At 35.9% G+C, this 26,632-nt stretch overlaps 1 pseudogene; it reads left to right on the top strand.

The window, feature by feature from the left end:
- Positions 1-26,622, top strand: part of LOC113079171 (unconventional myosin-X-like) — a 28,464-nt pseudogene extending 1,842 nt beyond the window's left edge.
- The last annotated feature ends 10 nt before the right edge of the window (positions 26,623-26,632 follow it).

Here is a 26,632-nt window from a genome sequence, read left to right as displayed (position 1 = left end):
AAATATCTGCCAGTTGCTGCGTATCAAGCCTGCGAATCGGTTCTGGACAAAAGCAGCAGTCTTTAAAAAGAGCCAGAGTTGTGTGTGCGGAAACAGATTCAGCCGAAACATGCGTGCGGAATGTGGGGAAGAGCGGAGCTCGTGAATGCCTGTCTCACACACAACTCTTTTACATGACTGAGCTCAGAGAGGGAGAGAGACTGCGTGATTCCTGTCTCACACTCTGCTCTTCTGCATGTCGAACATCTCAGAGAGAGAGTCCACATACTAATCTGCCATTTTTTTTCAGCTTTTTGTGTTTTTGGTTTAGCATGAATGCACATGCATTTCTGTTTGCAGTTATGGTTGCAAGCCTGCATATCCGTTTTGTTTTAGCTATGTTTGTGTATGGTCGTGAACTGTGAACTGGCCAATCAGAGTCGCAGGGACTGTTTGACAGTTGTGTTTTAGTGCAGAGGAGCGTGACTCTGGGAAAACAAACAATCCAGGTTATTCTTTTTTCCTGAAACAAAAGTCCTATAGAGGATCAGAGCTACTTTGGGTGCACTTGTGAGGTCTCATGCACTAAGAATTAGATTATAACTTTTATAAAGTAAAAAAATAAAAAAATAATATATATATTATAATATATATATATATATATATATATATATAGTTTGGGATCAGAATTTTGTGATTGTTTTTCAAAAGAGTTTCTTATCTTTATATAAAGGCTGCATTAATTCGATAAAAATACAGAAAAAGATGCAATATTGTGAAATATTTTTATGTAAAATAATCCTTTTCTATTTTAATATGCATTAAAATGTAATTTATTCCTTTCATGCAAAGCTGAATTTTCTGTATCATTACTTCAGTCTTCAGTGTCACATGATCCTTAAGAAATCATTCTAAAATGATTAAGGTAATTATTATCAGTGCTGGAAACTGTTGTGTTGCTTAATTTTTTTTAAACTTTTTTTCAAGATTCTTTGATGAATAACAATAATTTATAAGAGCATTTATTTAAAATAGAAATCTTTTCTAACCATGTACACTACAGTTTTTTTATTATGTATTATGTTCTTTTTAAGTTTTTATCCATCAAATAATCCTGAAAAAAGTTTAGCAGTATCCAAAAAAATATTTGACAGCACAACTGTTGCCAACTTAGATATTTCTAATAATAAATTGGAATATTAGATTGATTTCTCGAGGATCATGTGACACTTTATAATGGCTGATGGAAGTTAAGCTTTGCATCACAATATATATATATATATATATATATATATATATATATATATATATATATATATATATATATATATATATATATATATATATATATATATATATTAAAATAGAAAACATTATTTTAAATTGTAATTACATTTTGAAAGATTACTGTTTTTTTCTGTATTTTTGATCAAATAAATGTAGCCGTGATGAGCATAAAATACTCCTTTAAAAACATGACATGTTTTATTGATCCCAAACTTTTTACCGGTAGTGTATTATACAATGCATAGTTATATGTGTTTTATAATAAAACTTTCTAATATAATCTTCACTAACACCCCCAAAGGGAGGTTTTGTCACATTTAACTTACTTCTGGGGACAGTTTTGTTCTCAAAGAGTGGAAAAGTAAACCTCACACAAACTCGGTTATGTACCCCCACAGGTTTCTTCATCTACTTTGTGTCAGGTCATCCTTCTTGTTATACATACACACACACACACACACATGCATTAAATCTTGTGAGTAGCTTAATGATTACACAGCACAGTGATTCAACGTAGCCTTTAACAAGAAACTCAGAACAGGAAAACCCCTTATGCTGATAAAGAGAAATACTGGAAGAGAAAACCGTTAGTGGATTTTTTTTTTTCCGTTTGTGTTCCATGTTTCTGTTATGAAAAGTAAACCTAAAAATAAAACAATTTACTCAACCCTCTGTAAGACTTTTTTTGCTCCTTGAAACTCAAAAAGAGAATATTCTAATGATGTCCTGAATGAATGGGGACTGGAACTGTCATGCTTTAAAAAGAAAGCAAAAGTGCCATTAAATTGCTTTGTATGACTCATGTCTGATATTCCAAGTCTTCTGAAGTCATAAAATAGCTTTTCGGTGAGAAACAGATAAAAATGAAATCTTTTTTTTTTTACTGATAATCTTCTCGAGTGAGCTGTTGTGACTGTATCCAGGCAGTGAACTGAACTCGAATCGAATCACTCTGATTTGTGAATGAATCATTTATACCTTTTTTAACCAGATCCGTTGATTCATTGAAAAGATCTAACTGAAAAGAACTGTTATTTTGCAAATAGCCATTTCTTCTTTCAAGGAGATCTCTATTCAAGGTTTGAAATATTATGCACATCTTCTCGACAAGTCAAATGGACTGTCACACACTTTCAATCTTGAAAACTTCAGTTCCCAATTTATTGTAATTGCATGGAAAGCATTTCCCAGGTCATTCTCCCAAATGTCCCTTTTGTGGTTTATAGAAGAAATAGTTAGAAGTTAGAATGAGGATGAGTACATGATGACAAATTTCCTTTTTAGGCTAAATATTCTTTTAATGTTGAGTCATGTCAATTAACACGCAAAACTAAATGTTTAATTTGTTCCTGAATGACTAAAGCATTATAAACGCCAAACAAAGGGGAAGAAAACAAGAGGACTTCCTTTTATGATTCATAACAATTACAAACTATGAGGCTTCCCCTTATGAAACAAAAATATATTGCAGTATATTGGAGAATATCATGTAATATATTAGGCATATATTCTTATATATATTTATTTTTTCCAATATATTGCGATATATTGAAAGCGGCAATCATTTGTATATTTTGCAATATATAATTTAATGTATGTATCATCAATATATTATTAAATGTATTCAAATATATAAAATATTAGACAATAAAAAGGGAAAATAATATATTACAATATAACAATATATTTTAAGAAATATATTGGTAAATATATTTTCCTTTCGTAAGGGTCTAAACTGTGACCAGGTACAAAGTACACCTGCATACAAATGCATGCATGCACGAAAATGGTCTTTGTTCTGTGTGAATTTATACAGCTCTCTCCCGCGTTCACTCTCGTCATGAAGTATAAACACACATTTTTCATTCTGCAGAGAAAGAGAAAAGTAGGTCAGGCTGCAATGCAGTGTATATGAGTGTGTTTGAGGGGGGTTGCTTGGTGAAAGAAGTTTGGTTATAAGTTTAGGAGAATGAACTGTCTGAACATCAAGCCCAGCATGTGAGAGAACTGAAGTTTAGGTCTTTGGGTTGGAAGTATGCAGGAATGCCCTTCATCACAGGCCTGCCTTCGTGTTGACCCAAACGATATCTGATCCCTCACTTCCTGCAGCAAAATGAGAGAAAGAAACGGGGACAGAGAAAGAGCAGTGGAGAAGAGTGTGTGCATGTGTGGTAAGCTCTAAACATGCTCCGTAAGCAGCAGAGATTACAGAGTAACTCTGGTCTGTTTCACCCTTTACTCCGCCCAGCCTGCTCGCCCTCCAAAACTCTGATTTTATTTTAAGATTTAGTTTAGATTCACAATACAAGGACATGCATGCACACACTACACTTTTTAACTTCAAAGTGAGGTTTTTCTTTCATCGGAACATGAAACAAAATTAGGAAGGGTCAGTGATGTTTGATTTGGGTGTCTTTGTGCATCAGTTATGTGCATGTGTTGTTTTAGTTGGATTCTTGGTACCTGTTTAAATCTGTGATTCCCTTGAGTCGTCTGTTCTAGCACAGGAAGTGAATATTGGCCAGAAAACCTGGCAGACATGTGCAGTACCATTCAAAAGTTTGGGGTCTGGAAGATTTTTTTGTTTGTTTGTTTTTCTGAAAGATAGTAATATTTTTATTCAGCATTGAATTGATCATAAAGACTTTCTATTATTCAAAGAATTATTATAAAAAAAAATTAGGCTTTCATGGTTTGCACAAAAAAAGTTAAGCAGCACAACTGTTTTAAATATTTCATGAGCACCATATAAGCATATTAGAATAATTTGTAAAGGATCATGTGACGCTTAAAACTAAATGGGTTCTGAAAATTCAGCTTTGACATTACAGAAATAAATTCAAATAGTATTCTGTTTGAAAATATATTAAAATAAAAAAACAGATATTTTAAATTGTAAATAGTGTTTCACACTATTACTGTTTTTATTGTATTTTTGAGAAAATAAATAGAGGGTTGGTGAGCATCAGAGATGTCTTTCAAAAACGAAAAAAAAAAAAAGAATCTTACTGACCATAGACTTTCTTTTTTTTCTTTTCTGTCAATGTTTCTTTGCTCTTCTCTCTTAGTGAGTTACAGTGAGGGTTTTGTGTAGTCAAATAACACCATGGGTATTGAAATATAATTTTAGATCTGTTGGTTTAACCTCACAACAGTTGGACTGAAGCGTTTACATAACATTTAGGTTCTTGTGTCATTTCAAAAGGTCTACATCTAAGCAATAAATTTGACTCAAGATGTTTCTGAATTAAATATGACTGGAGTATTTTTAACTGTGAAGTGTGAGCATGGGAGTGTTAAAATCATAAACTGATTACAGTTGTAATCTTCTAATATTTGCAGATAAACACGAGACGAGGTCAAAGCTGCTTAACTCAAAATATGCTTCTGTCCATGAAAAACACACACACACACACACTCAAGTTCAGTGCCTCAACCACCACGCACTCCTGGATGTCCCCAAAGTGAGGATTTGTAAGGTTTAGCAATCTTCGAGGGGCATTTTTGTTCTCCACACATACAAAAAAAAAAAAAAAACATTGACCAATTCAAAAGTTTCTTAACATTCATTTCTAAACTATCTCTAGAGATGCATTACACATTAACCAATCATGTGGAGATGAAATGTTGGGAAGCATCCTGGTTTACTGCAGAGATGGTGAATTGGATTAGAAGTCCTGAATTCCTGAGATAAATTTGGTTTAGCGAGGAAAACAGCTTCCTGTTTGTTTAGGTTAGAGATGCGCTAACTTGATGGGGCTGACTTTGAGTGTTGAGGATTTAAAGTCATTTGAGACAAGAGCAAATCCAGTACAGAGTTGATTTCTCTTGAGACAGTAAACATTGACTGTTAATAATCAAAATGCTTCATGCAAAATTATTCATATTGTAACCTTTAAAAGTTTCATTTCCTCTATAAGTGTATTTCTTTTTTTTTTCTTTTTGGCATTTGACATGAGCACATCATTGATAAAATCACTTCCTGTGGCTGAGCTGCATAGACTAGTTAAAAGTTGGTTACATAAAAATGTACTGTAGCTTGGTCTAACTTGAATCTGCAAAATAAGACTTCTTACTCCTTGCCTAACTGCTAGTTGGTTAAACTAGTTCATATAAGACACAGTTTTAACCTAGTGGCAAATTTATGAAACTAGCCTTGTCCTATTTTTTTTCTGTTCTGTCTTTCTCAGTTTGTCTGTATTTGTTTTTTGTAGCTACTAACTTTAGCAAACAAGTGGTAGGTTAGCGAAAAGCCTGCATATGTGCATAGTCTGTTAGAAACCATGAAGATGTGCACATGAAAGTAATCAGAGAGAAAATAACTTAAATTGTCTATTTCCTCTACAGACCTTTGTCTTTGTCTTACCAAACAAAAGTGTTTCTGTGATTACTGTGGCCTTTCAGGTTTGAGTAAACTGTGGATTTCTATTAGAATAATCTTTACACTTGGGCTCCAGCAAACAGCTCATTTAACCACTCAATCTGTTGATTAATTTGATCAGTTAATCGGACAAAAAGGCAAATTGTATTTCCTGTGTTGCATTGAAATAATTCCAAATCTTGCCAAGTGCTCTTTGTCAAATAACATGTAAACTGAAGGCCATAGAAAATACAAGCCAAAAAAAAACTCTCCTGTCCTAAACTCTTGCCAGTAGTTGAGTCAGTATTGCTCAAAACCGTGTTGTTTTGACACTCTTTCCGGTGGAATCAGTCTTAGAATGGTTAAGTTACTTATAGTTGTTTCTGGATATTATGCTGGGTTTGGAGAAAATGTTCAACTGTGTGTGTCCAGCTGCACAGCTGTTCTGTTGCAGTTTAGTCTGATCATTCAGCAGTTCTGTGTCTGTGTGTGTGTGTGTGTGTGTGTGTGTGTGTGTGTTTCCGTTCTTCTAAACTATAAAGGACTGTTGAGTTTATACCACTGCCTGCATTAGAAGTTGAGAGAGGATGACAGGTTAACAATGATGAATTTGAAAGATTTAATAATCCAAATTAACGTTTTTAAGAGTATTTATTGATATTCACAAGGCTTTCAGTGAGTTTTTCACAGTCTAAATTTAAAACTTGCATGTTAAAAGTTGTTGTTTGTACTGTGGTCAGACATAATCATTTTGTTGTGTTCATGTTGTATTTGATTTATACTTTCAGTCTGATGGTTTCAATGTGGAGAATTTAGTGGTAAAATATATATTTAGTACATTTGAACTAGTAGTATATACAACTACTATACCCATAACGCAGTGTAGCAATAGACTGAAGTTCTGAACACAGTGCTGCAGTGTATGTGTGTGTGTGTGTGTGTGCGCGTGTAAGTGTGGAATGGAGTTAAAGTTCAGATGTGTCTGCTTCATTGGGGCCTCACAGCCAGTCAGGCCTGTTCAGATCACCATGTGTTTCTTCCATCAGCATGTACACTTTTAGTGTGTGTGTGTGTGGCATATGAGAGAGAGGGAGGAATTTGCTATAACAAGGTACAGTTATTGGTAATTATTGGTCTTAATGAGGAGAGCCTTCCAAAAAAAGATATTGCTCAAAGATTTATTTGGAGGTCTTTTGGAGACCCATGTGAGACTAAAACCAGAGATCTAAAACTACAAATACCAAGATGTTAAGATCTATAATTAAAAATAAAGCATATTTTAACTCAAAAGTTGTCTATTTGATTGTTTCTGCTATTTGTTAGGGATTTTTCTGTATCACAGAATGCTGTTAAAAAGATCCTTTCATAATTTCTCATTTCATTTCAAGATCCACAATTCCATCTAATGCATGGTTTTGCAAACAGTTGTTGTGTTTCTGCTATTGTTCAAGCATTTTGCTAACCAACATTTGTGTGTTTGATAGGGTTGTCGTGTATGGCTCTTGGTGGAGGATCGTTATGTCCCCAGTACCGTGGACTCATGTTCTGGTGGAGTGGTGGTCTTTAACACCGACTATGGACAGGTAAGTGGGGGTGGGGGTGTATGCATTACACAGGAACAATGGCTTAACATCTGCTCTGTGCACCTTAGATAAAAAACACACTGCTGAACAGGTGTCATGCTCTCATTTTACACAAACACACACTTCTCTGTGTACACGCCTGTTTAGAAAAGACCAGCAGGCTGCTTGTCGTCATGGAGCCCATCAGGTACACAAAGATGACCAGAAACTCAGTTAAGCCTGTTTCTTAGCTGAGCACTGTCTGTGTTTGTGTTTTAATGTGTTTTTTAGTCTGTTTCTCATCTTCCCACATGTATATTAAAACACACACAACTTGCTTGTGTTTCTGGCTTTTGTTTCTGGTTTATAGGACCATCAGTGGCCCATCTGTTACCTCCAAGTTGAGATCAGAATCTACATAGCTTAATAAAGCAATAAACACCTTCTGTTTAGTCTGTGCATTTCAGTGTTTTAAGCATTGGTTTTAGTTGTATTGTTTTAATAAAAACAGCATTAATAACCACATGCTAAACAAATATTATAACTTTGTTATAATAATCAGTTAGCTGGACTTACCAGGAAAAAAATTAATTAATAAGTGACTAAGTGATGTGACATTCAGCCAAGTATGGTGACCCATACTCAGAATTTGTGCTCTGCCCATTTAACCCATCCGAAGTGCACACACACACAGAGCAGTGAACACACACACACTGTGAACACACACCCGGAGCAGTGGGCAGCCATTTATGCTGCGGCGCCCGGGGAGCAGTTGGGGGTTCGATGCCTTGCTCAAGGGCACCTAAGTCATGGTATTGAAGGTGGAGAGAGAACTGTACATGCACTCCCCCCACCCACAATTCCGTCCGGCCCGAGACTAGAACCCACAACCCTTCGATTGGGAGTCCAACCCTCTAACCATTAGGCCACGACTTCCCCTAAAATAAAATAAATGCACATTAAATATTGAATATATTGCTGAAATAACTGCTTAAACCAGTCTGAGATGGTTTGCTGGTCTTAACTGATTTAAATAAGTGCCCAGCTTGATCAAAAAATGGTGCTCAGCTGGTTTAGCTCATCAGCAAGTTGGTGTTCTAGGTCTGACCTGTTGAAAGGAGTCTAAAACCAGCAAACAGACCTGCTTGCGCAGACTAGGTGACCAGCTGAGGCCAACAAACCATTTTAGGCTAGTTTAAGCTGCTTTTTTCAGCAGGAGAAAAGAAGATAGAAGATATTTGTCACGCCCCTGGACTGTTTTGTTGTGCTCCATGTCCCAGTTTCTCCCCAGTCTGATTAGTTTGATGGTTAATTTGATTCCAGGTGTGTCTCCTTAGTTCCCCGTTATGCTGAGTTTAAAAACCCAAGTCCATTCTGTTTGTATTTGTTGGTCTCCTTGTTGAATGGGCTCCTTGTTCTCCGTTTTCAATGGATTATTAAAGACTATTGTTCGTGATTACTTCAGCGACTGTTCATTCCTCGAGAATGTGACTATGATATGAGAGTCTTGAAACTTGTACAGCTATCTATTAAATTGGTTGGCTGGGAAGTTGTATATGAATTCAGTTGTTGTGCCATCGTGGATGAATGCAGTATAATAATCAATTATTCCCTCCAAATTGTGATTATTAATTATGATTATAACAGTTTACATTGAATGATGTTGATACCATTGTTTGATGCAACTGCATGCCGTATTTTTATATGAAAATAAACAAGCTGAAAACACTCAAATTGAAAACTTTTAGTTTCATGTTAAAATATGAATAGTATCATAATTTTATTCTAAAACAATTGAAAAACCCTTAATATATCATGTAGAAAAAAAACATATCTTAAAGGCCTTGATATACTTCAAACGAAATCGAAGAGCGAACTGATATGACTTCATTTCGAACAATCAGGCCAAAACAAAGTTCATTTTGACATTTCAAAGCAACTCCCCCAAGCAAACTTTCTGGGGGAGTTCGTTTGGCTCCTAAACACCTTTAAGTTTCAATTGGTCTGTGGCAGTTACGCAATCGATGGATGTTTTACATTTTTGTTTTACTTCCTTTGTATATTGCTCTCCTTTTTTGTTTCTCTTATGAAAACATAAATACTGTGAACAAAAGACAAACGTACTGTTAATATGTGTTGCAAATGTGTGTTTTGTTCAGGTGTACACCTACAAACAGAATGCCGTGAGCAGGCAGAGGGTTTACCCCATGCACAGCAGCAGTATCAATGGGGTCGAAGACATGGCAACCCTACTGGACCTGCACGATGGGGCCATTCTACACAACCTACAGCTCCGCTACACACAGAAGAGCATATATGTGAGCACACAAACACAAACACAGCCATCCACACACACATACTCCGTATATTATAGTCTGTTGTTTATTGAGTGTGCATTTGTGTGTGTGTGTGTGTGTGTGTGTGTGAATGTTTCAGTTGTGGTAAAAGATGCATTTAACAAGGATACAAGGTTGTTGTGCAGGTGGCTAGACGGCTTTCTGGTTGTTAATGTGTCAAAGTAAAATATATTTGTTTAATTACATGTCTCTCTCCCTTTCACTCTTTTCTTTCTTTATACTGCCTCTTTGAGCATTTCCTTACAACAGTGTACTGTGTTCTTCTTTGGGGATGGTTCAGCTGTGTTAGGTGTGTGTGTGTGTGTGTGTGTGTATGCACTGTCGGGATGTGGTCTGTGCCAAAAGCACTTAGTCCAGTTCCAGATTTCCAGACTCTAAGGAACAGAGTTAACATGCTACTGCTGACTCTCTAAACAAGATCACCACTCTGAATTCAAGTCCAATTAATACATAATGATTGTTTGTGTATGGACTCAGGGGGACTTAACATCTGTCAGGTTAACATCTGTCTACACTGCTCAGTAGTTGTATTTTTCTTCTGTGGAGCACAAAAATGAATAACATATAAATTTCCTGGTCACTCTTTTCAATATAACGGAAGTGAATAAGGTCTGGGTCTATCATGCTTCAAAAGGACACAAATGCTCCATAAAACTACAATTAATTATTGCAGAACTAGATCAATGATTCATTGTACATATCTGATACAAAAGAATGATTTGTTCACAAATCGAACATGATCTTGATCATATCGTATGACTATCGTATGAAGTCTATATAGCATACAAGACTATTTTTATAATACTTGTATGGTTCATATTTGCCACTCTAGCACTTGACAGCCCAATCCCTCATTTAATTTTAATTCATTATATTCAAAAAATATATGCACAAAAGAAGAAAAATAGAATTTGGGTTTAAAATAAAATTAGGATGAGTAAATGATGAGAATTTTCATTTAGTGCTGAATTGTTCCTTGATATTTTCAATACACTGGTTTTACAGTCTGATATTATGATGTACTATATGTCCTGTCATTGATTTGTAAAGATATGTTAATTGGTCAAACATTATGATAAAAAGGCTATTTTTTTCACACAACCTAATAATAATAATAATAATAATAATAATAATAATAATAATAACCCTTACATGTCCATGCTCTTATACAGTATAGTAATAACCTGTCATTGAGAATTCTAAAATAATGAAATAGCAGTCATTCCAGGTGGTGATTCACACCACTCTCTCTCTATCTTTGTCTGTCTGTCTGTCATGTGAGGCTGGATTAGATCAGTTTGAGTGTGAGATAACCAGTCAACTATGCGAGTGTTTTTGGTCTGCAGGTATGTGATGGTTATCACAGTAACGTCAGAGTTACTCACTTATAGAAAATACACACCTCCTGTTTCAACATGACTGAAGACCTTTCCCACACCTTATTAGGAGTTGAGAAAAAAGGCCAGAAGGACTAAATTATGTTTTAATGTGAATCTGTAATACCAAAAAGGTGTGTATTACGGTTAGGACTAGCTTAAAAAACAGACGTGCACGTTCTTTATATAAAATCTGAATTCAGAATTTATTAGGATCATTATACAGAACAGTTTAAAAATCATAAACTGTTGTCACAAAAAGTGTCACGTTTAAATTTTTGCACAATAAACCAATGCATTCACCAACACTGTGACAGATTGAAAACACATTTTTCTTCATCGTCTTGTGTTCTACTATTAGCTAATTTTTTATATCCATTGTTAAATGTTTTGAATTAAATCTTTATTTTAGAGTTACATTTAGTGCAACTAGTGGGACGCAAATGACACACTTTATCATTAAAATGTTCTCATATAAAATCGCATTACAAAAAATCCCCACCCATCCATGTTTGTAAATCTAATAAATTGATTGGCTAATTAGAGCAGCCGTCCCAGGTCTGCTAACTGATTGGCTAATTGGTGACATATTGGAGCAATCAGGACGAATTAGGGTGTTATTTGTATGTGGTTAGTTTTTGGTGGTCTGTCAAATGTCAGCCTATTTCTCAGGCAACTTTAATGTTATATAAAAAATTAATGCACAAAATCACAGAGAAGTTTATTTTTCTATTTCCAAGAGGTGATTAGACTAAGTACAAATAAACAGTAAAATTCGCCATGCCATTAAAAACACATAAGTCATGATGAAATTAAAAGTGTATGGTTGAGATTGTGTGTGTGTGTGTGTGTGTGTGTGTGTGTCGTCTTGTGGAATGTGTGTGTCTAGCTGAGATCCGATTCCACAGCATTTAAAACACAAAGACATTTCTCTCTCTCTTGCTCCCTCTCTGATTATAAACAGCTGTGGACTTTTTTTGCCTTACATTTGGACAGAAAATACTAGGCCAGCTTCCCACATCAAAACACACACACACACACACAAGGGGGCTGGTGATCCAGAAAATGTCTTTTGCATGTGAGGTTTACCTCTTTTTCATAGTATTGCTCCCTCTCTATTTCTTTTTCAGCCCCTCTTTTTTTGCTGTAGTGTGAGCGTGTAGCAGGAAATAGTTCTGCTTCAGTTGGGCCGGATCATGTTTCAACTGAGTTTAACATTGAGAGGATGTGTGTGTGTAATGTGTCTGAGTTCATTATGGATCACTATGCATAGCCGTCACTCTCGGTTGTCTCTCTAGACTGCAATCTCATGACTGAATCTGTCTGTGCATGTGGAACGTCATATAAAATGTGCTTTCTGCATATTTTAACTTACTGTACTGTGACTGTAGTCTGCTTTATGAGTTCTTTACTGTTTAGGTCTTAGTAGCACCATTGGATTGAGCCCAACAACAACAGAGCGATACAGATGACGTCCAAGCCTCCGTTCCATATGAGAATGTATATTATATAAATCTCATTTATATAACTCTTAATTTCATATACAATTTATGAGCACTGTTTATTTAATACCACACATTTAAGCTAAATGTTTAAAAACACACAGTGTCCTGGACACCAAAATGTACTGATTAAGAAAAGATTAATCTTTTACTGGCCACCTGAGATTTCAGGAAGGGTTACAGTCATTATTTTTCAGGAGTATTTGAGCACAATACATGCTATTTTTGGCAAAGTAGTATTTAGTAGAAAATATGCCTACTGTGATTTTCTCAATCAATTTGACTCAGACTCATATATATAGTTAGATTAAACTCAGATTGAAACCGAAATCTTGATAATCTTTTATTCCGTATTATGATGTAGATCCAAGCTAAATGGCTTCTAGTATAGAAAAACTAATTGCTGACTGGCACTCCATTTATTTTTTCTATTGGAAGTGGATTAAATTGTTAGATTTGTTGTCATTTGCTAATTACTGTCATCTCAATGTGAGTGACAAAGTGTAAAAAGTTTTAAAAAACCATGATGTCCACAAATAAATTATATATTGTATTATAATTAAACACTGCAATATCGTGCAACATAACCACATTTCCCTAAAAAAAGACACTGGAAATAAATATTGTTCTTATACAGTTTTACATACTGCTTTTTAAATAGTAGATGGTATATAAAGTGCAGTATTTGTAGTTAGGAGTATAATAGTATTCCATTCCAGGCATAGATGCTGTCACCTAGATTCTGAGACAGCAGTGCACCTTGGTTTTAAAATGGGAAGGTTTTTTTTTTTCTCAAAGAATGACTTCATTTTTCCTGTTCTAAAAAAAGAAGGGAATCCCGCCAGCCCATTCTGAGCAAACTGATAACACCTGTGACTCAATAAGAAGGCTTTCCCCTTCTGAGGACCACAAACTGACAGCTTAATGTCTGCTTTAAAACTTCTTACTCACTGTGTCTCTGTTTCCAGCTGTTTCTCGCTGAATTACAGTCTGACATTAATATTGCTATAAAACCTACTGTGTAAATTAATCTCGATGATTTGACTGAACAAATCTCATAAACAAGACATGCAAAAATTCATATAAACTATCATCCTTTATTGATTCTTTAGGAGAAATTTGATTTTGACACACACTATATTCAATTGAGACATCAGCAAGTGATGAAACCGCAAGTGATGAAAGATTTAATCAATCTTTAATGTTTCTTTCTTCTGTAAAACACAGAAGAAGATAATTTGAATGTTTTTGTTTATAATGAACATCAGTAGAGTCCAAAACAACATTGGATCCCATTGATTTTTATTGTATGGACAAAAAGACAGAGATTTTTGAAAATATTTTCTTTTATGTTCCCGAGAAGAAAGTCATGCACGTTTGAAATGACATTTTTTTAAATGAATTATTTATTTTAAGTATCCTTAGAATGAACTGAAAATATATGTTTTTTACATCTTGTTTTATATCATGTAAATTCAAATTTCATCTTCAGCCATTCATGTATTCATGATCATGCATACGATATGGTAAGAGAATTACAGGAGTGTGTCCTAAACCCTGAACATTTGACCGTTAAATGTCAATTTGCACTTATTTGACATTCAAATCAACAGATCCAGATCTCAACAACCAATCCAATCTATTTGCATCAGTGGTTAGAAAAGTTGGTCAGGAGATACCAAAGCACACACGGACATGTGCGCATGCTCATGGTTATTAAGTTTTTATTTTTACTATTCTTTTCCTATCTGTTTGCAGACATATATCGGCTCTATTTTAGCAGCAGTAAACCCTTATCAGAGTCTGTCAGATCTGTATGATGCCACAGCCATAGAACAATACAGTCGACATCACCTGGGCGAAATCCCTCCTCACATCTATGCCATTGCTAACGAGTGCTACAGATCACTGTGGAAGCGCTCCAACAACCAGTGTGTGCTCATCAGGTATGTTTCTGTATTGCATTGCACACCGTTATGCATTTAACTAACCAGTGGTTCCTGCAGGCTTCATTTCAACCGCTCTTTTTTTTTTTTTCATTTTCGACTCTCTAATTTTCTTTTAATTATCAGACAGTCTGACTATATAGTTTTCTGCCGTGACTTTAACTCTGAAGTCTGACCTCTTGCTAAGGTGTGTGTCATTACACAAGCATGCATAGGTTAAAGGTGGCAGACTGCTGTTTTTGATCTTTGCACTGCAGATTTCTCATTGGCTTTAGTGAGAGAGAGCCAATACAAATTGGCAGAATACCTGACCGCTGTGGCCAAGCCTAGACTAAGAAAAGCCCTGAGCATGTACAGACTCAGCAAACATGCGACATTGATAGGACTACCAAAATGAGACAGGCTTTTCTATTACTGCACAAAAATCGAGCTAGAAACCGAAGTGTACTTCTTAACTACAGCTGTATCTACACACAATGTGAGAATGCTTTCTTTTGCGATTTTTACAAACTTCAACAGAATTTCAATGGAAATCTAATACTTCCTAACTCCCAGACCTGCAGGATGAAACCACAGCAAGCACAAACAAGCCTTGCCTTATGAAAAGGGCAAGCAGTAGGACACAAACACAACACTGAAAGTAACTTTGCACAGGCAAAAAATAATTGTATATTTAGGAACAACAATTTTTCAGTGATATCTTTACTTTTCTATAATATGGTACATGTCCTGTGACATTTCCATAAGGCACAAATCTCTTTCTCTGTTGTTAAAACTATGAGATAAACTATAATATTTAATCATTTATAATTAACCTAGAATGAAAAATATCAAATTTTACACACTTTAAATGTCTCTATTCCCCTTAAATGATTTATTTATTTTGGTCTGTCCCACAGCAATTTATAAAACAAGTCTGTTGTGCTCAACAAGGCTGCATTTATTTAATTGAATAATAAAACAATTTAAGATAACATTTTTCTGTTGTAATATATTTTAAAATGCGATTTATTCCTCTGATGGCAAAGTTGAATTATCAGCAGCCATTACTCCAGTCTTTACATGATCCTTCAGAAATCATTCTAATATGATGATTTGCTTCTCAATAAATATTTCTTAATGTTGTCAATGTTAAAAACAGTTGTGCTGCTTAATATTTTTGTGGAAATCGTGATGCTTTTTTTTTTTTTTGGGATACTCTGATACATTTTTTGTAACAATTTAAGTCCTTACTCTCACGTTTGGGTCAATTTAATATGCCCTATTAATTTCTTAGAAAAAAAAGAACAGTAAACTTCTTGAACAGTAATTTTATGTATTTGTATATGGAATATTTATTGCTTGAACAATGTGTTAGTTCATTATTGGGCCAGTAAGGCTTGAAATTATCTCGAAAGGCTCCTTGAATAAGAGCCAGAATGTAACAGCCCTCTGCTGGCGACATCAGCTCATTACAACTTTCAGCTAATATTCATCAACCAGCACTGATATTTTCTTTGTGTGTGTCAGTGGGGAGAGTGGAGCAGGTAAAACTGAGAGCACGAAGATGATTCTGCGCTTTCTGTCTGCAATGAGTCAGCAAAGTGTGGCGCTCTCAACTGCAAAGAGAGCATCATCTCATGTAGAGGAGGCAATTCTGGAGAGCAGGTTTGTACATATATTAAATAACTCAAAACACTCCATATAAACAGTGTGCTCACTCATATGCATGAATGCATCTGTCTCTCTGTCTCTGTAGTCCAATAATGGAGGCCTTTGGAAATGCTAAAACAGTTCATAATAACAACTCCAGTCGCTTTGGGAAATTCATCCAGCTTCATTTCAGCCAGCACGGAAACATCCAGGGAGGAAGAATCACAGACTGTATCCTCTGTTTGGATTGTTGGATGTGTTGTTTGGATGTGTCAACTGTTAGTTCACGTCTTTAGCTTTATTTCATTACCTGTGCTGTGATAGTGTCTCTTTCTTGCATTTGCCTTGACTTCATTTTTTTCAACAAACAGACCTTTTAGAAAAGGTGAGTTTCTTATATTCATGAAACTTTTGCATGTATGATTGTGTCCGGGCGTCTGTGTCATTTATGTGGGTCACTGATCATGTCTTTGTTTGACTCTTATTGTCTGTGTTTCTCTCAGAATCGCGTTGTGCGTCAAAATCCTGGGGAAAGAAATTATCACATATTCTACGCTCTGCTGGCCGGAACCAGCGCAGAACAGAGGGGTATATATCTGAACAAATTAATTTATGTTTTGTTGACACCAGTTTTATTTTAGTATCACTGAGGCAGTGCTATAGTATTTGGATTTTGCAGTTAGCTGAAATAGAAAAAGGTTACGATTATATTTTATGTTATTTCAGTTAACAATATTTAATTTCAAGTAATTATTTTTTTATGGTTTTAGTTACTATAGATTAATACAGCAACCTTGGTTAAACACTAATACATAAATTAGCTTTGCAAGTCCAAATTGTGATCGATGACTTTGCTATTCTTTTTGTGTGCAAAACTGTGCACCTTTGGTTCTGTCACGGTCAGATGAGACAGAGGTCAGGAGGTTATAGTATCACAGGGAATCAGTGCTGTTTGTTACACAGTATCAGTTTGTTTAAGATCTGTGTTTGTCGTTCTCACTCATTTTCTCACAGAGTCATTCTCCCTTTGCCCTCCGGAGAGCTTTCACTATCTGGGTCTGTCTGGATGTGTGAAGGACAAAGCCATTAATGACACAGAAACTTTTCAGGAAGTGCTGGTAAGACAGTCACAACATCACTGTATGGTTACTATTAAGTACCATTTACATTTTTACTATTTTCTCAGGATACTTTCTACTTTCTCTATTTTTTAAGGATTATTTAATGAATCAAAGTTCAAAGAAACAGCATTTCTTTGAAATATACATTTTTGTAGCTCCCTGAAAGTCTTTACTAAAAGTATAAATTTCTTTAATAAAATTGTATTGACCTCAAACTTTTGAACAAGTGTATAAATGTATTAATACTGTTGTCTTGTGTTTTAATGCTGGTTGACTGTGTTTTGTGTGTTAGAATGCTCTGAGGACAATGCAGTTTGGAGAAGAGAACATCAAGGAGGTGTTGAGGCTCCTGTCAGGAATCCTGCATGTGGGAAACATTGAGTTTTTAACAGCAGGTGGAGCACAGGTCTGCTCTAAATCAGGTAAGCGCTCCTCCACTCTCCGCTCTGTTTTTCTTTGACCTGATTGTTGAACTTATGATTTATTAGTATAGATTGCTGGTATGAACTGCATTACATTTATATTAATATGTAAATGCTAAATATGTGTATGTTTAGCTCTCAGTAAAGCTGCAGATCTTTTGGGGTTGGATTGTGCCCAGTTGGCTGAAGTTTTGACCCACAGATCCATGATCCTCAGAGGAGAAGAGATCAGCACACCTCTCACTGTAGAGCAGGTAACGGGTGTAACATGTTTGTTTCCTATCAAACACCACAACTTAACTTCTTAACACAATATTTACAAACACTTTTCAATTCAGTACCAGCGTATTACTGCTAAGTGTAAGAAAATCACTGAGAGAATGAGTAAATAAATAGTATGAGATTGAGAAAATCAGCAAGATAATACATGATACCAACAGTCAAGTCACACTTGAAAATCAGGGTTACAAATCGGTGGAAAACGTATGGTAAATTTCCGGAAACATTCCATAATTTTGGAAAACTTTTGGAAACAGCACAGATATCATCAGAATTATTCTGTACTCAACAAAAACATGTCTAGAAACTCTCTCTCCCTCTAGAGGACTTCACGTGTAACTGCATTCTGTTAATAAACATTTCACCTTTCTCACTCCACCTTTTTATCACTGTATGCATAGAGAGGACAACATCTGTATAAGGTCTCACAAACATCCCATCACAAGATGTGTTTGCTTTATTTAATTCATATTTGAATAAATATATAACATTTATAATTAAACATAACTACAGAGCTTTTGACACACACACACACACACACACACAAAACAAGTAAGTGGAAGACTGAAATTGACTGAAGTGGAAGTGGAAGACTGAAACCTTATATATATATATATTTCCCCCCAGATTAATCAAATGTAAACCTTAATTAAGTATATTTAAGTAAAGTAAAGCTTTATTCTTTGTTGTCAGAATAATAACACAAATATGCCTGTGTGTGTATCAGGCAGTGGACTCGCGGGACTCTATGGCGATGGCTCTGTACTCTCAGTGCTTTACTTGGATCATTCGTAAATTGAACAACCGTATCAATGGCAGTGAAGACTTCCGATCCATCGGAATCCTGGACATCTTCGGATTTGAGAACTTTGAGGTGAGAGCCATTATGATGAGTTTTGAACCTGCTGGTCATGACGAGTGTTATTCTATTCTTTCTGCTTGATGTTTTTCTTCTTCTTCTCAGGTGAACCGGTTTGAGCAGTTTAACATTAACTATGCAAACGAGAAGCTTCAGGAGTATTTCAACAAGCACATTTTCTCTCTAGAACAACTTGAGTACAACAAGTAAGTAAGGTCATTACAAATTTGAACACTTCACCGACAGCAAAACTCACTTCGAAGGCAACCAAGGCACACGGCAAACATCTAATTCTCTGCCATTTATTTCTCCGTGTTTGTTTGTGTTCATAGAGAAGGGCTGGTCTGGGATGATGTCAACTGGATGGACAACGGAGAGTGCCTTGATCTCATAGAGAAGGTAAAAACACGAACACAGACCCATTTAGAATTAAACACTGTCTACATTCTGACGCTATGTATCTGAGTCTGTCTGTGCGTGTGATTTCTCTGCAGAAGTTGGGTTTGCTCGCTCTCATGAATGAGGAGAGCCATTTTCCTAAAGGCACTGACGGCACGTTGTTGGAGAAACTCCATAGCCAGCATGCTGTAGGTCATACACAGACATCATCATTTTTCTGAAGGGCAGCAGGTTTACATGAATAAGAGCTGTAAGCAAGAATGTAACCAAAGAGCCAAAGCAAACTTTTAACCCAACACAGATTTGAATATCGGGCATAAAATCACCCTGAATATTGGAACTGCTGTGTAATCACTAATCTATATATCTCTCCATCTTATTAGAGGAATCAGTTCTATGTTAAGCCTCGTGTTGCAGTTCACCAGTTTGGAATCAAGCATTATGCAGGAGAGGTACAACACCCCCTTTTTTATTTTTTTATTTTTTTTACTTTTTTATGATTTATATATGAGTAAATTAGCATTTGTAAGCATCTTTCAACAACCAGTGACATTATACTCAGATATCAAGTTTCATAATAGTGTTTCATATTAGATCATATTTCATAATATGCAGGTACAGGTACAGATGCTGCTTATAAAGTAATATAGCTTGTCATTTTAATGTGCATAGTTTTTTTGTATTTCTTAAGAGTCAAGAGGCATTATTATTTATTAACATAAGCAGTGTTTTATTAAATATATGATTAAATAGACTTTTAATTTAAATAGACTTTTTTAATTACAGCCACTAAGTTGTTGATCATATTAATATACATTAATACATACAATAAATGTAGTTATGAAATGATAACTTTTGCATTTTTAATAAGATAAGTGCATAATTTGGATATTTCAAAACATTTATATTATAAAAAACATTATTTGTACGGCAAAGTTTCATTTGGAAAAAGAAAGATAAATTGTAGTCTCTTCACCTGTAGTGTGCTGGATATATCATGTGTTATGGTGTATATAATAGAGAATGTTACCTGTGGTGAACATCCGCTTTACAGGTGTCATGTCTCAGATTAATATCCTGCTTTTTGTCTCCAGGTTGTGTATGATGTCAGAGGAATCCTGGAGAAGAACAGAGACACTTTCAGAGATGATATTCTCAACTTACTCCAAGAGAGCAGGTGTGTGTGTGTGTATGTACTGTATGTATGTAGTTGTGTGATTGTTCTCTGTGAGGTCATTTGTTCACATGCTCCTGTTCCATGCTCAGGTTGGATTTTGTGTATGATCTTTTTGAGCGAGTGAACACCTGGACTGGACAGGACACAGTCAAGTGCGGCTCAAAGTATCGCAGACCTACTGTTAGCTTCCCAGTTTAAGGTAAGAAACTACAACTCCCACAATGCTTTAGAATAGGTAAACAGTAACTAAATTTAAATGTAAGTGAAGGTAAAAAGATATTTGACTGAATATATTTTTACTCTTATTTCTGCAGAAATTTCAAAACATTTATTTAAAAAGTTTAACAAGTCTGTTTATCTAAAGAAAATTCAAAAACTATTAGAGTATTGTCTGTCCATCTTTCAGTTATAATAAAATAATAAACCTACTAAAGGTATTATTTAGTAGATGAAGTGTATTAGGTATAAAACATTTTAACATTTTGTAACAGATTATTTATTTCTGTTTACCCAGAATTCATTGCACTCCCTGATGTCTACCCTTAGTACCTCCAATCCATTCTTTGTACGCTGCATTAAACCCAACAATAGCAAGGTATGTGTCTCACACACAAATGAATGAACATTAAATGTCTGCTTCTTAACCCAAGAAGCAGGTTGTGTGTCAGTTTGTGTAACTTTGTATTATGTTCAGGGTGGAATTAATGGTGATATCCAGTTTTGAGTGGTTTCGTTTATTTTGAGAATGCCAGTCGGCTCAAATTTATGGGACAGGTTCCAGTGCAGACATCTACAACATATCAAATAGACCCGCACACTATCAGATGGTCATCATGTGTGTGGCTGTATATCTCTCCATTTTCAGTAGCGACATAAGGATATTACATCATTTACTCGATGTGAAGATTTAAGTCTCCTTTGAGAGACACAGACACATGCTCTGCACACTTTTCTATTCAGACTGCATTGGACTCGAGGCCATTCAGCAGGCTGCCTATTAACTCTACAGCAGATGTGTGTTTTGTGTATGTTAGATTCTCTTTGTGGACTTGTTTGAGGTCAGTGCAGTGGTGTTAATGGGACGCATCAATTCTGTTCCATTCTACTTTTGCTTTCAGATCATGCATAAACTAATCTATGCCGAAGTAAATCAATTTGCAAATTCAGCCTCATGCAGAAGTCAGAAGTATATACTATATCTCAAATTTATATTTACTATGTATACATTATTTAAATTATATATATAAAAAGCACCTCTGGTAAACAAAATAATAATAAGAGAGTAATAATTATAATAGTTAAAAACTGAAATAATTTAAGAGAAATCAAACAGACACGTGATAATTTTTTTGACTTATTATTGTTTCCCTTTTTTCTTTTCAAATAAACTTGACTTATAGTAAATAAAAATATAGATAAAATATAAGCTAAAAATTTATAATTTTTTTAAATTATGTCTATCATGTATAGCATCTATCAATTTATCTGTTTTAAATTTTTAGCGATGTATTTAATATTCAATTCTTATTAAAATAGTTCTTCATTAAAAAAAGGATTATTATAATCATTTATAATATAAATATACAATGTTTTGTTTATTAACTAATTTACAATTATTTATGATATCTCTTTATAAGTCTGGCTTTCTGTCAATTATATTTTAGTTGTATGTCTATGTCTATCTCTCTCTCCGCTGTTCCCCCACTTTATTTGAATGTAAACAGCTGGGGTGGCTTCTGCCCCTTTTCTACCCACAATGCATTTTCTCTCCAATGTCCCCTTCCCCCTTTGAACACAAATTAGCCCAGCATGGGTCTGATCTCCAAGGCAACCAGCAGTGTGTGAATGAGAGCGGAGAGGTTGGGTGTGTGTGTGTATGTGTGTGTGTGTGTGTGTGTGTGTGTGTGTGCGAGCTGACCAGTTGATCACTGGCTCGTTGAGAACATATAGTCGCTCAAAGCTGCTGACGGTCACAGGATGAGAAAGGACACATTACTGTACAGTAAGCTTTCATTTATCATTAAACTAAACTGTCAGCCAGTTGTTGAAAAACAGAATTGATGTAGTGATGTTTAGACAGATGCTTAGAGTTTTTCCAGATGTTTGAATATCCATTTGACTGTGACATAGTCTTCAATTATATGAGTGGTCAGATATCTGTTTCCCTGTTGAGTAATGAAGATGCTTATTAAAGAGGAGATTTATGAAAACTGTTTGCACTATTCTGATGGTTTGTTTTCTTAAAGGGATAGTTTTAGGGATACAGTGAAAGACATTGGGGTCCAAACAACATTGGACCCCCGTGACTTTCACTGTTTGCACAAAAACACTGACACATTTTTCAGAATAACTGCTTTTGTGCTTCTAAGACAAAAAATAGAGAATCCGGTTTGGAACAACATGAGTAAATGAAGATAGAATTGTCATTTTGGGTTGAAATATCCTTTAATATGTTTTATATTTAGTAGTATTTGTTTTTCTGGGAGACGATTAAAGAGACATGTTGTCCCTCCCACCATGAAGCACTCTGACATTGATCCTGTCTGCTTTCTCTGACTTGTGCTGCATGTATCAGTATGTTAATGTGCCTCTGACTATAATGAATGATTGTGTGTGTGTGTGTGTGTGTGTGTGTTGGTATTGACCTTAGGCTCACAGCTCTCATTCACCACTCATCTCCTCATCTCACTTTCATTCTGGTTTCATTCCTCCTTCCACAGAGATGACATTTAGAAGTGGGGATCATAGTGCCCCATTTCCGACCTCACCCCCACACAGGGTCAAAGGTCAGGAGGAGAGGGGGTGGTGATGTCCTATTAAGTGTGTTTGAAGAATGAATCCACTCAAAGCTCAGCCAATCTATATTTGACAGCAGAATAAATTCAGCTAATTTAGATTTTTTTAGAAGGGTGAAGAAACTGTAGAAATGTAAATTGTTACAATGTTTCTGTCTTTCTTTTGCAGATGCCCAATCAGTTTGAGCAGTCTGTAGTCCTCAACCAGCTGAGATATTCTGGGATGTTGGAGACTGTTAAAATCAGGCGTTCTGGGTTTCCGGTTCGGAGAACGTTCAAGGATTTCTGTGCCAGGTTTGTCCCCCAAACACAACAAACTCACATATTTTCTGCTAAAAAATGTAATTTGTTCTGAAACTTTTTTCATTCTGGTTTCCTTTTTTTGGGAAAATACACAGAGATTTTATTCAAGTTTATATAAGTCTTTACAATACCACTTTTGGCATAGTTAAGTCATTATCCTTTTTTTCAATCCTAACAAGCCTAAATTTTTGGACACATTTTGCACCATTTCACATTTTTCTATTTCTATTGAAATCAATAGATTCACAGTATTCACTCACTTAAAGTCTTGTGTTTAGACTCTTTTGCAGGACAATTTAATCACCATTTTATTTTTTATTTGTCAGGTACTATGTGTTGATGAGGGGTTTGGTTATGTCAGATGACCCAAAGGGGCGGTGCCTCCTTCTTCTGCAGCTCTATGACAGCAGCAGTGCTGAATGGCAGCTGGGAAAAACCAAAGTGAGCAACAATGTGTATCTTTGTGGGTAGCTGGCATTAAATAGTTTATAATTTTCACAATACAGTTGAATAAGACAGGTTTAGCAGCATTGCATATAGTGTTCCAATGTATTGTGCATGAAGTTGTATTATAGACACTGAATATTTTTATTTGAATATATATATTTTAAATAAGCTATTGAAGGCAGAAGGTGACTAAAATAATAAATAAGTGGTGATCTTGGTCCTGAGATCACTTTCTCCCTTTTACATTTGTATAAATTCTAACTTGAAAAAAATGTCTTTAAACTTTTTTTGAATGCACCAGCTACCCAGAATGCTGAATAGAATAGGTTTTGTTCAAGTAAAACAGTTTGAGAGATACATTCCTGTACATCTAAACTTAATTTATTGGTTTTCTGGTGTGAATGATGCCTATATATCGGTTGTTTTAGGTGTTTATGAGAGAAAGTTTGGAGCTGCGGTTAGAGAAACAAAGAGAAACAGAAGTGCTCAAAGCGGCTTCAATTATTCAAGCTCATATACTGGGCTACAGAGCACGGTAAACACACTTACACACATTGTTGGGGTTAACGCATTACAAGTAACGTGAGTTATGTAATCAGATTACTTTTTCAAGTAACCAGTAAAGTAACGCATTATTTTTTAATTTACAAAAAAGTATCTGAGTTACTTTTTTCAAAAAAGTAACGGCAGTTACTTTGTTTTCCCATTTTATTGACTGACAAGTCTCCTGTCCCCACTATTGGGAGAAAATTGGAAAAACAGAGGCATTGTGTGAGCAAAATGAATTACAAACAGTGAAATGCCAAACTCAGAATATGACGCAAACTGCAATAAATTAAATATGTTAAATAAACAAATGTATCTAATCCCATTTTGTTAACTAATGTCTTTGCTGCTGACCTTTATGATCCAGTTCATCCGTACTAATAAGCACAAATTACTTTGATAAACTATCAGTTGTGCTTCACTGTTTTTTTTTTACATTTTTTTTTATTTTTTATTAATTGCTGAAGAGTGTTGAACCTGAATTTACTTTTCCTTCATTGTGTTGGTTTATTCATTACACTTTTGTTATAAAAGGGCTTTTACATTTGTTATAAATAGAACTTCTTATATTAAAAAAACAATCAAGCCCTGCTCATATTTAAAAAGTAACGCAAATGAAACGCAAAAGTAACGTAACGCATTACTTTCCAGAAATAAAGTAACCAAGTAACTGAATTTAGGGAGTAATGCATTACTTTTAAAAGTATCTTCCCCAACACTGCTTACACGTTTATTCCACACACTCACTTCCAGTTAGTGCCATCTCTCATGTACTCCCTCTGTTTCTGCTCTCTGCTGGTTATAGGACGCAATACAGGCGGTTGTTGCAGTGCATTTGTGTCATTCAGAAAAACTACCGCGCAATGTATTGCCGGCGGCGTTTCCAGATGATGCCGCTGGCCACCGTGACCCTGCAGAAGAGACTCAGAGGGCAAAGGGCACGACGGCTCTACATTCACTTTTAGAGGAGAAGAGAAAGAGAGAAGAAGAAGAAGAGAAGAAACGAAGAGAAGAGCAGGAGGCGCTAGAGAGGTAGGCAGTTAAATGGCCTGATTATCTACGTTTATGGGTATATATTGTTTGTTTCTTAGTTTCTGATTTTCTTGTGATGTTTTTTTTTTTTTCCAAGAGAGACAGCGCATGGAGTTGGAGCTCCTAGCACAAGCAGTTAGTGAAACAACTGTTTATCAGTCTATCTGCGGAGAAACAATACAAAAAAACTGATTAAAAGAATCTTGTTTGACATGATTATTTATTGGTTAATTTGGATAAAAAATTGGTTAATTTTCATTTAAATTACTTTTTGGTTTCAGTGCAACATGCATGTGACATACAAGCGATAGTCTGTTTATGTAGAAAGTTGGGTAATGCTGTCTTTTCTCTCTGTTCAACACAGGCAGAGGAAGCACGAAGATTAGAGGAAAAAAATAAAAATGAGCAGATTCTAAATTTCTTGACCGAGAGTGCCCACCAGACAGTATATACCAGAGAGTAGCCCACTTCAGAACGGCCCGCCTGAGAACCCTGAACCTTTCTCTATGGCAGAGAAGTCACTGGTGGAGCAGGTGTTTTGATGAGGAGTTCGAGGGAGAGACAAACCAGGCATCACAGGTGGAGGAGATCTTGCGTTTGGAACGTGAAATTGAAGGCCTGCGGCGACAAAAAGAGGCTCAGGAGCAGAGTCTAACCACACAGTCGCTGCATCGTCTGCATGGCTGCGTGATCAGGAGCTGCGCAGGCTAGAAGAGGAGGCCTGCAAGGCTGCGCAGCAGTTCCTCACCTCACTTAACTTCGATGAGATCGACGAGTGTGTGCGTAACATCGAAAGCTCGCTGGGAGGGTCCGGAGGCTCACAGCAGGAGGAGCCAGAGGTGAGGAAGATGAGGTGGATGAAGGCCTGGGAGTGGACGAAGATGGCGTTTAAAGACTCTCCTAACCCCAGCGAGCACGGTCACTCTGACGGACAGCGTACAAGCGGAATCCGCACCAGCGATGATTCCTCAGAGGAGGATCCTTATGCAAACGACCGTATGCCTCTGCCCCTGCCCTGCCCATCATCATACCCTCAGCCTATCATGCTCGCCCGCCCTTCAGCAGTGGCTTCACCTATTCTCACACTGTTCAGGAAGAGGAGGCGGAGCTAATCCCTCCGGATGAAGATTCGGATTATGATGCAGATGATTGTGATGAAGGAGGCATCATCATGCGGCCTCCCAGCCTCCCACCTCACAATGACCACTGGTCACGTGACCACCGCAGCTCCTTGGCAACCAGCACAAGTGT

The sequence above is a fragment of the Carassius auratus genome, unplaced genomic scaffold (genome assembly GCF_003368295.1).
Source record: "Carassius auratus strain Wakin unplaced genomic scaffold, ASM336829v1 scaf_tig00027261, whole genome shotgun sequence".
In the NCBI taxonomy this organism is placed as follows: Eukaryota; Metazoa; Chordata; class Actinopteri; order Cypriniformes; family Cyprinidae; genus Carassius; species Carassius auratus.
Note: the sequence above shows the minus strand (reverse complement) of the source record. Positions and strands in the feature narration are given on the sequence as shown.